Source organism: Penaeus japonicus, unplaced genomic scaffold, assembly GCF_977035675.1.
Source record: "Penaeus japonicus unplaced genomic scaffold, GWHDUDI00000001_assembly GWHDUDI00000016, whole genome shotgun sequence".
Taxonomy (NCBI): Eukaryota; Metazoa; Arthropoda; class Malacostraca; order Decapoda; family Penaeidae; genus Penaeus; species Penaeus japonicus.
Window position 1 is genome coordinate 4,189,570 of NW_028234418.1, and position 10,000 is coordinate 4,199,569.

A 10,000-nucleotide genomic window follows, 5' to 3' on the forward strand; every position below is an offset into this window, starting at 1 on the left:
TATGACTTGGTAAGCCTCTCTTCCCGCTTCCCCGCTTCACTAGCGCTTCACCTTAAGTCAGCGGGACGGCTGAGATCTGACGGCGAATGCAGCGGGTGGGGAAAAAACAGGAAAACAAAAGAATATGCAAATTCGTGTGTTTTCCTATCTTTCCTTCTTTGTCCCTTTGCCATGAATCCTTCACAGAAAGAACAGGTCTTTCCCTCGTTGATGTGGAAAATCATGGCCAGTCTCGGTAGAATGGTGGGCCGTTTGGAGGGCGTGGGGAGGATGCGAAATTTTGGTTAAAGACATGAAGGACAGGGAAGAAGGACTGGAAAGATCACCCACCCGACACGAAGGAGGTTTATTGAGAGACGAGATCTTTTGATAAACTTTTTTTTTTATCCATTTTATGAGTACGGTAGTGTCTTTAATCTTTCATCCGGGCGGAAGGAGAAGGAAATGGAGAAGGAAGGAGGCGTGTAAACGGGTTGAGAAAAAGAGGGAAAAGATAGCGTAAATGAGAGGAAGAGTACGGATGTGCCCTCACGTATCTCAATGCATGCAACATTGAAACGCGTGGGGCAGCCAGAGCTCCCTTGATGTCAGATAAGATAGGGAGTGGCGTCAGTAGCGGTGGGGCGAGGCAATCACTACCGCGAGTGGAGCACCCTCTCATCCCGGCCTGTGCCTCAAGTACCTGCTATATTGACACGCAGCTATCTTCACAGGGACCTCTGGCACTTAGCTTCTGTCGTCTTGGACCAGCCTTCTTCCGTCTTTCATCCATTTCTTCCTATTTCATACCGTGTAATCAATCATCTTCACCTCCACGCTTCGCTTTCCATCGTCTTCGTCTCCGTCTCCGTTTTCACCTCCCCGTCTTCTTCTTCTTCGTTCTCCCATCCATCTCCGTCTTGGTCTGCGGAGTGTCGATTTCTCCTCCTTAGACCCTCGCGGGGACATAAAAATGAAACACTATACGACTCCGCCGCCCATTCGGGAAGGCGGGGTCCACGAATTTGTTGTTTGGGTTGATGTGCCTTCGCCTCCGTGGGTGTTCTCGGCTGCGTGTGTCCGGATGGGAAAGAGTATCAGGGACAGGGTGGGGTTGGGTGGGGTGGGGTGGCTTGGGTGTGGGTGGGGGTGAGGTGGTGTTAGGGTGGGGTAGGGTAGGGTGGCTTGGGTGGGGGATGGGGGGTGATGGGGGTGGTGGGGGTGGGGTAGTGAAGGTTAGGAAGGCTGCTAGAATTAGAATGAGCACGAAGGTGGAGGAGGTTACATGTGTAGCTGAAAGCAGAGTTGTGTCGCAGTAAAATGTGCATTATGCTTGAGACGACTGGTAGTGAAACCTCAAATAGTGATGCTTGCAGTAGAGGTGGCATGACGATAATGTTGCGTGCGTTATAGATGTACATTATCCAGTGTATAAACAGTTTGTAGATGGATAATTATCGTTTCCCTTCTATCTATCAAGTACTATTTATTTTGGTTTGGATAGCAAAAGAGTTAATCGATATAAACATTCGATTTTTACCGTCCGTGTCCCCGGGGCTGGAGAACTGGCAATGATATGGCGGGGGCGAGGTAGTGATGGTAACGGCGGCCGATAGCATCCCTCACGACTGCCCACACGTGCCTGGCACCTTGTTTCCCTCTTTGTCCAGGCACTTACCTTCCCTTTGAACCACTTATGCACTTGTTTGCACTTGTTTTCCTCCGCTTTGTCCGGGCACTTATCTTCTTTTGGAACCACTTGTGCGCTCTTTTCATGTTCTAATTTAATCAGGTATATCGACTTCCCGCCTCAGCTCTACGCCTCCAGAGAGCTTTTTCCCACTGCTTGTCGCATGCTGTTATTCGGTGTCGAGGAGGAGGAGGACAGGGAGGACAGGTGAGCCGATAAAAGGAAGAGTTCTTGCACGCCCACCCGCCCGCCCGCCTAGCAACCATTGCCAGGTGGGGAGAGAGAGACGGGGAGAAGGGGGGGGGATGCTTTATCCTATTTTTCGGATAAGTTGTTGGAGCGCCCCTTTGATAGCGTGATGGATGCAAGTGAAACGATAGTGATAGGTTAAACCTTGTGCTAACAATTTTAAAGCTCATGGAAAATGGCTCTCTGGTGTATTGGCAACAATCACGCCATTAACGATGTAAAACACATGTAAATATTTTGCTGAAAGTATTTTTTTGTAGTAACGATCAATAAAACGAATTTTGCTGCTCGATGTGATATAAAATTGCCGTGATAAGATCTTTCCCATTCCACATACCTCGTCCTTTTGCAAATGATAATTATGGACGTTGAAACGGCCTCATTCCTCTTCGAAATTGAAAGTCTATCCGTGTGTGTGTACTCCCGAATGCCTCGATCAGACACCTGCGTTAAATTAAATATCCTTTCCTTTGATCATTTATATGAGCAAATGTAAAAAAAAAAGGTTTTCTGGTGTTTACACTCTCCTGCGGTTGAAAACTACCTCGTAATATCACACCAACTAATCCTTAAAAAGGGATCTTTCCTCGTGTCAAGCCATCGATTGCGGTGTCGGAAAGTGACGTCCGATGAGCCTGCCTGACAACGTGAGCAACGCGGCTACATGTTACATGACGTGAGCAACATTCTCTTCGGCGCACCGAGTGGAACGAACGTTTTTCTTCTGCCGAAGCAAAAATCGGGTTCCGGATTCGACTGGGATCATTGGAAGCGAGGACGAGGACGACCCGCCGCGCGCCGTGCCTCAGTCGGTCGTCTTGTCTCGTAGCGGCGCCAGTGACGTCGTACACTTCTCGGTTTATTGTATAGTATTTATTATTTGTTTTATGAATTGTTTATTTTTGTTGTAATCGTTTTTTTTTCTTCTTCATTGGAGCTCCATCAAAATGTATGGAAAATGTTGGGAAACTGCGATTTTACAGAACCTCTCTCTCTCCGAAATAGCACGGAAGAAGAAATTCGAGAGGGTAACATTTTCCCCGGATTATACCACACGAGATTCGTCAGCGTTTCTCGGAGACGCTGTTGCCGATTCACCCGGCGGCGGCGGCGGAGGCGGAGGCGTCGGAGGCTGCCTCGTCTCGGCCGCCCGCATCCTCGTCTGTGCATAGAGTCCATAGAGAAGGAGTTTTACGGACTCCAGGTGGTCGTCAGCGCCACTTTGAGGTCCGGGAAGACGAGACGAGGCGAGGCGGGATGAAAGGCCGAGAGCGGTAAAGGAAGGAATAAATGCGGAGGGAGGGGAGGGAAGGGGGATGGATGGATGGATGGAAGAGCTGTTCCTGCACCGCCCTGGGGTTCTCGCCTCGTCGTGGAGGAGGAGGAGGAGGAGGAGGAGGAGGAGGAGGAGGAGGAGGAGGAGGAGGAGGAGGAGGAGGAGGAGGAGGAGGAGGAGGAGGAGGACGACGACGACGACGCGAGGAATTCGAGCGGGTCTTCGGGCCGTAGGAGGTTGCGGTAAATATCCATTGGTTTCATCGCGATGGGAATTTCGGGAAAAAAGAGCGTGTTGGACGGGCATTTGTCCCCTTCGGAATTCGATGATATTTGGGGAATTGCATCGAAGCAAATGAACGTCGTATGAATATAAATAAACACTAAACATGGGTCATATTTTTGCTCTCCAGCGAAACCCAATTTGAATTTCGACGCATTTCCCCAGCAGTGAAACGCAGTCAGAACTAAAAGCAGTAGAGGGTTTCCAGTCCACAGAGCAGAGATCTATTTTTTTGCACCGGGAACGAGAGCAAGCGCATAATGCGTCTGTGATATTGCCTCAAGCAAGGCCTGAACTACACGTACCAACCGAGTGAGCCTCTGTCATGCTAATCTCGGCGAGACTGCGCTAGAACTGGTCAATATGTCGGCGATATTAGCTCGTGTTTCCAGAAGCGTTTCACCCCCCCCTCCCCCCCTCTGCATTATGGTCGAGCCTTCTGAATTGTGATGATTGGCTTACGTTAAATCGTCGAAGTCACTCAATTCGGATGATATCGTTACGGTTGTTCCTGTGCTTTTAGTATCTCATTGCAACGATCATCTACATTACCAATAGGATTGTTGTTATCGTTATTGCAACTCTTGCTGCTGTTGTCGTGTGTTCTTCTCATTGAAAGCTTTATTTTCTTTTTAATTCATTGTTATTGTTGTGATGATGTTTGATATTAGTATTAATATTGCAACAGTCATTATACATTTATTTTTTATGGTATTATTATGCTTGTTTTCGATTAGGTTTTGAACGTCACGAGAGCCGCTCAGAGGGTCTTGTCGGACACATGTTAGGAGAGCAAATTGACTTCCTTTGTGCTTCCTTTTAGTCGCTTCTCTTTATCTCTGCCTTTTATCGCGCTTTTCCTTCGTCTTCCCTTTGTGTTATCATCTCTCGCTTGTCGGCGTTGTTATCAGCAGTCTTTTGATATCTCCCGAGGGTCCTGCTGCAACTGCCCGTCAGTCGTGTTGCTTTTCCTTTGCAGCGTGAGTCTTCTCTCTCTTGTATAATGTTCTCTTTTTCGGCTGCTCTCTCTCTCTCTCTCTCTCTCTCTCTCTCTCTCTCTCTCTCTCTCTCTCTCTCTCTCTCTCTCTCTCTCTCTCTCTCTCTCTCTCTCTCCTCTTCTCTCTCTCTCTCTCTCTCTCTCTCTCTCTCTCTCTCTCTCTCTCTCTCTCTCTCTCTTCTCTCTCTCTCTCTCTCTCTCTCCTCTCTCTCTTCTCTCTCTCTCTCTCTCTCTCTCTCTCTCTCTCTCTCTCTCTCTCTCTCTCTCTCTCTCTCTCTCTCTCTCTCTCTCTCTCTCTCTCTCTCTCTCTCTCTCTCTCTCTCTCTCTCTCTTACTCTTACTCTTACTCTTATTTTTACTCTTACTCTTACTCGTTCTCTTTCCCTTGGTCAGTTCTTCCCTTCCTCCCTCTTTCCCTCTCTCCTTCCTTCCTTCCTTCCTTCCCTCCCTCCCTCCCGCCCCCGCCTTTCTTTGGGTCCATCCCTCTTTTCCTCCCTATATAAATGTATGTATATGATATATTGATATATATGTGCATATACATAAACATGTACATATAGATATACATATAGCCACACACACACACACACACACACACACACACACACACACACACACACACACACACACACACACACACACACACACACACACACACACACACACACACACACACACACACACACACACACACAGATACACACACACATATTTTTTTTTCATTTTCCAGTCTCTCAAAGTTCCCTGCTCTTGTTTGTATTTTCAACTTTTTTTTTTATCTTCCGTTTTTACTCGGCAGCCTTCAGTTTCCCTTTCAGGTTTTCCGTGCGATTTTTACCACTCTTTCCCTTTCCGTCCGCCCTCCTGCTTTCGCCAGCTCCCCCTTGACTTGAGTGATGGTGCGAGGTCCAGGCGAGGGCGCGGGGGGGGGGGGGCAAGGGTCGAGAATGAGGACCGCCTCGGGTCAGTCCAGCGTGAGAAAGAAGGTGCTCTGGACTGGGGATCCCCATGAATGAGGAACGTGTCATGGGTAAGGAGGTGTGTAATGGGGTGGGTGGGGCGTGTGTGGGTGTGTGTGGGTGTGGGGGGAGGGGTAGGTTCATGCAGGTGAAGGTCCTCACAATATTGATCCTGCAGCTCAGCACTTGTCCTCACCGTCGTGTCGTCTTAACTCGGACGTGGCTAGGGTCCTCAGATCCTCCGGCGCTGTCCCTCGCCTTGCCATCGTCAAGGTCCATCTCGGCCATCCCGCCCGCACCGCTGAGGTTGCCGCCGATGCCCTCTGCTGCTCGTGGCGGTCGAGGGCGTGCTTGGTGGCGGTCGAGGGCGTGCGCATTAGTAAGACGATGCGTGATTTTGACATTGCATCGCACTTTTCTCCTACCCGCCCACACACCCACACACCAACACACCCTAAAAAAAAAAGATATAAAAAAGAAAGACGAAGATTGAAATGGCGAACCGTGGAAATGACGCAGAAGTTACAAGAGAAATGGCGAGGCGGCGAGATGGAACTGACGGTGAAGTTGCCCGGGGTGGGGGGGATAGGGGGTGGGGTGGGGGTTTAGGGAGGTGGAGTGGAGCTGTCGGAATGGGAGATGGAACTGCTGGAAGAGGAGAGGGGCAGCAGCAGTCGGCCTTCCCCTCAGAGCCATTAACGATACTGCTGCTCTATAACTCAATCCCTTTTCCTTCCACTCCACTGCCTTCCCCTTCCCTTCCCTTCCCTTCCCTTCCCTTCCCTATCATTCATGCTCCCTTCCCCCTCCTTCCCTGCTCCCTTCCTCCTCCCTTCCTGCTCCCTTTCCCCTACTTCCTTCCTCCCATCCTGCTCCCTTCCCCCTCCTTTCCTCTTCCCTTCCCCCTCCTTTCCTCTTCCCTTCCCCCTCCTTTCGTCCTCCCTTCCCCCACCCTTCCCTCCTCCCTTCCCCCCACCCTTCCATCTCCGTTTCCCTTCCCCCACCCCACCCTTCCCTTACCTCAACCTTCCTACCCCCAACCTTCCCCTCCCTTCCCCCACCCTTTTCCCCTCCCTTTTCCCTTCCCTTCCCCCACCCTCCCCTACTCTTCCCCCACCCTTTTCCCCTCCCTTCCCCCATCCTTCCCCTACTCTTCCCCCACCCTGCTGGCTTGGTATTGACATGTTCGCCTATTATTGACTAGGTTGGAGTTTTGTCGTAATTGTCGAGGTGCGCTTTTTCATGCGTGAGTTGCGTCTTTAAGGTGACCGTGATGCACACGCCGGGAGAGCTCGGCAGCCGGCTTGAGTCGCCGCCGAGGACGAGGTTCGGAAATGCGCAAACGGTAGAGGGGTGTCGCTCTCTCTTTCTCCCTCTCCCTCTCTTTCTCTTTCTCTTTTCTTTCTCTCTCTCTCTCTTTCTCTTTTCTTTAATTTCTTTCTTTCTCATTTCTTTCTCTCTCTCTTTCTCTTCTCTTTTCTCTTTCTCTTTCTCTTTTCTTTCTCTCTCTCTTTCTCTTTTCTCTCTCTCTCTCTCTCTTTTCTCTCTCTCTCTCTCTTTTCTCTCTCTCTCTCTCTCTCTCTCTCTCTCTCTCTCTCTCTCTCTCTCTCTCTCTCTCTCTCTCTCTCTCTCTCTCTCTCTCTCTCTCTCCTCTCTCTCTCTCTCTCTCTCTCTCCCTCTCTCTCTCTCTCTCTCTCTCTCCTCTCTCTTTCCTCTCTCTTCTCTCTCTCTCTCTCTCTCCTTCTCTCTCTCTCTCTCTCTCTCTCTCTCCTCTCTCCTTTTCTCCCTCTCTCTCTCTCTCCCCCCTCCTCTCTTTCTCTCTCTCTCCCTCTCCCTCTCTCTCTCCCTCCTCTCTCCTCTCTCTCCCCTCTCTCCTCTCTCTCTCTCCTCTCTCTCTCCTCTTCTCTCTCTCTCTCTCTCTCTCTCTCTCTCTCTCTCTCTCTCTCTCTCTCTCTCTCTCTCTCTCTCTCTCTCTCTCTCTCTCTCTCTCTCTCTCTCTCTCTCTCTTTATCACTCATTCTCTCTCTGTATCTCTCTCTTTATCACTCATTCTCTCTCTGTATCTCTCTCTCTCTCACTCTCTCTTTCTATTTCCCTCTTTTTCTCTCTTTCTCTTTTCCTCTCTTTCTCTTTCACTTACTCCCTCCCCTCCCTGACTTTTAATTGAGGTCGTAATGACCTGTATTTTTCTTTCGCTAACGTAAAAACGCTTGCAATACCCTGTGTCGTATATCTATCTGCAAGCATTTTCTATTTTTATTTATTTACTCTTCAGAAACGCCGCTCTTCCTCAAAGGTGGTCATTATTTTCAAGCATCTCTCGGCTTCTGCTTGACGTTGTTAGTCGGAAACTTGTCATGCGGGACGCACAGAGAGCCAAAAGTAGCCAAGGTTTTATGATAAACTAGGTAGATTTTGTGCTAGTTTTCTTTTCAAAGATGTAGGTCATTTCCTAGTTGCGAGTCGGGATTGAAATGAAAGTTCACTTCATTAATTGTTTTGCGAGTTAAAGGAAATGTTAGTTTGATATATATATGTGTGTGTGTGTGTGTGTGTGTGTGTGTGTGTGTGTGTGTGTGTGTGTGTGTGTGTGTGTGTTTGTGTTTGTGCGTTTGTGTATATGTGTGTATATGTTTGCGCGTGCGTGTGCGTGAATATATATATATATATATATATATATATATATATATATATATATACATTGTGTGTGTGTGTGTGTATGTGTATGTGTATGTATGTATGTATGTGTGTGTGTGTTAAATATATTGTTACCAAACAATTTTATTTATATCACGTCTTAATTCATATCCGATCTCAGTAAATATAACAATCAAGTTAATGTCACTGAAATCAAAGGGAAGCTCAATTCCCTAGTTTAGTTTTGTTCTCAGAAGAATAACTGTTTAATGATAAACATTCCTTCCCGATCTTTCACATTCTTGGATGTAGAAAGGATAATTTTGATCATGTATTCGCTTCAGGCAAGGGAGGGCGGCATTAGGCTGAGGACTTTGCGAAGTTTTAATGGGAGCTTAGCACCAGATGATTGGCTAAATTTTGGAACACGGACATGTACATGCACGTACGCACGTGCATGCACGCAAATGCACACAAATACAGACAAATGCACACACACACACGGACACGCACACGCACACGCACACGCACACGCACACGCACACGCACACGCACACGCACACGCACACGCACACGCACACGCACACACACACACACACACACACACACACACACACACACACACACACACACGCGCGCGCGCGGTCGCAATCAGTCACAGTCACAATTACAATTACATACACATGCACATGCACATGTACATACACATACACATACACATACACGTACACATACATACACACACAAACACATACATACACAAACACATACACCCACAAACACATACATACACAAACACATACACCCACACACGTACACTCGTGAATTTTAAAGATCGGTTGTTAGATAATCCTTTAATAAAATGAATCATAGAAATAAATAATATGTTTAGCATATCCTCGCCCCAGCAAATCGAAAAAAAATAATGTTCAGTTTTAAATGATGTAGGGTTTTCGTATATTTATTAATGTCATTTCATTTAATACCTTGGTTCACTGGAAACAGGTCTGGCTGTGTTACAAGGGTATATGTCATTATATAATAGTTCTAGCATGCAATGTAAATACATTTTGCAATACATCAAAGGAGTTGATTATGCTTCAAACGAGTTAGTCTGGAAACTTTTTTACATGGTGTTCTAACATGTCCCGCTGGTTCGTCTATAGATTATGTTGGTATTAAATGCGTGAGCTACAGATTTCTGAACTTTGAGAGTTCGTAAGGTTATGTAAATATTTCTCCCACAGAGTGTGTAATAAATGGGAGGTATTTTCGAAAACTGTTTGGCGCATGATACAGCAACATTGATTATGTTGCTTATACGCGAGGTTATTGTATATGGATAAGTATATGGACAAGGCACGATGAATATTATCATGATGGTTTTAATAATAGAGAGTTAGGTTGAATTATATTTGCAATCCTCGCAAAAAAAAAATGTTCGGTGACCAGGATGCGCCACGAGAATCATGAAAATAAACCCAAAACGTAACTTAGCTTAGGTAATATGTTATTATCCCATTATATACTCGTCTTTGTCATGGTTTTGAGAAATAGTTATCTTATATGTAACACAAGCTCGATTTTCGATGTGTAAGTATTGTTTAGTTTTTCTTTGGTTTTGTTAGTTAAATGCGGCATTCATGTCCGTAGACTTTTATGCACGATTCTACTTAGGGTAAAAATTGTTGCAGTTCATATTTTATTTTTTGCTCTGAAGTGATTATTGTTCAGTAATTAAGAGAAATCATTTAATGAATTGTGTCATTTGGTAGTTTTTGTTAATGTCCCGATTCGTTAACAGTATCATTGTTGATATTGGTTTCCAGAAATAAGTATATATTGTCGGTTCGTGGTATGTATGATTTATTTAAGATATAGCATATGTATATATAGATAGATATAGATAGATAGATAGATAGATAGATAGA

General features: G+C 46.5%; 1 protein-coding gene across 11 annotated transcripts in view; it reads left to right on the forward strand.

Moving 5' to 3' along the window:
- Nucleotides 1–10,000, forward strand: part of Trpm (transient receptor potential cation channel, subfamily M) — a 158,450-nt gene that overhangs the window by 59,790 nt on the left and 88,660 nt on the right. The window contains exon 1 of one of the 11 annotated variants that reach the window (XM_086545032.1): nt 1–9. This exon is cut by the window's left edge and continues 96 nt beyond it. The exons of the other annotated variants lie outside the window; for them this stretch is intronic. The gene's annotated coding sequence lies outside the window, so the exon portion shown is untranslated. The remainder of the gene's footprint in view (nt 10–10,000) is intronic. 11 annotated transcript variants of the gene reach the window in all.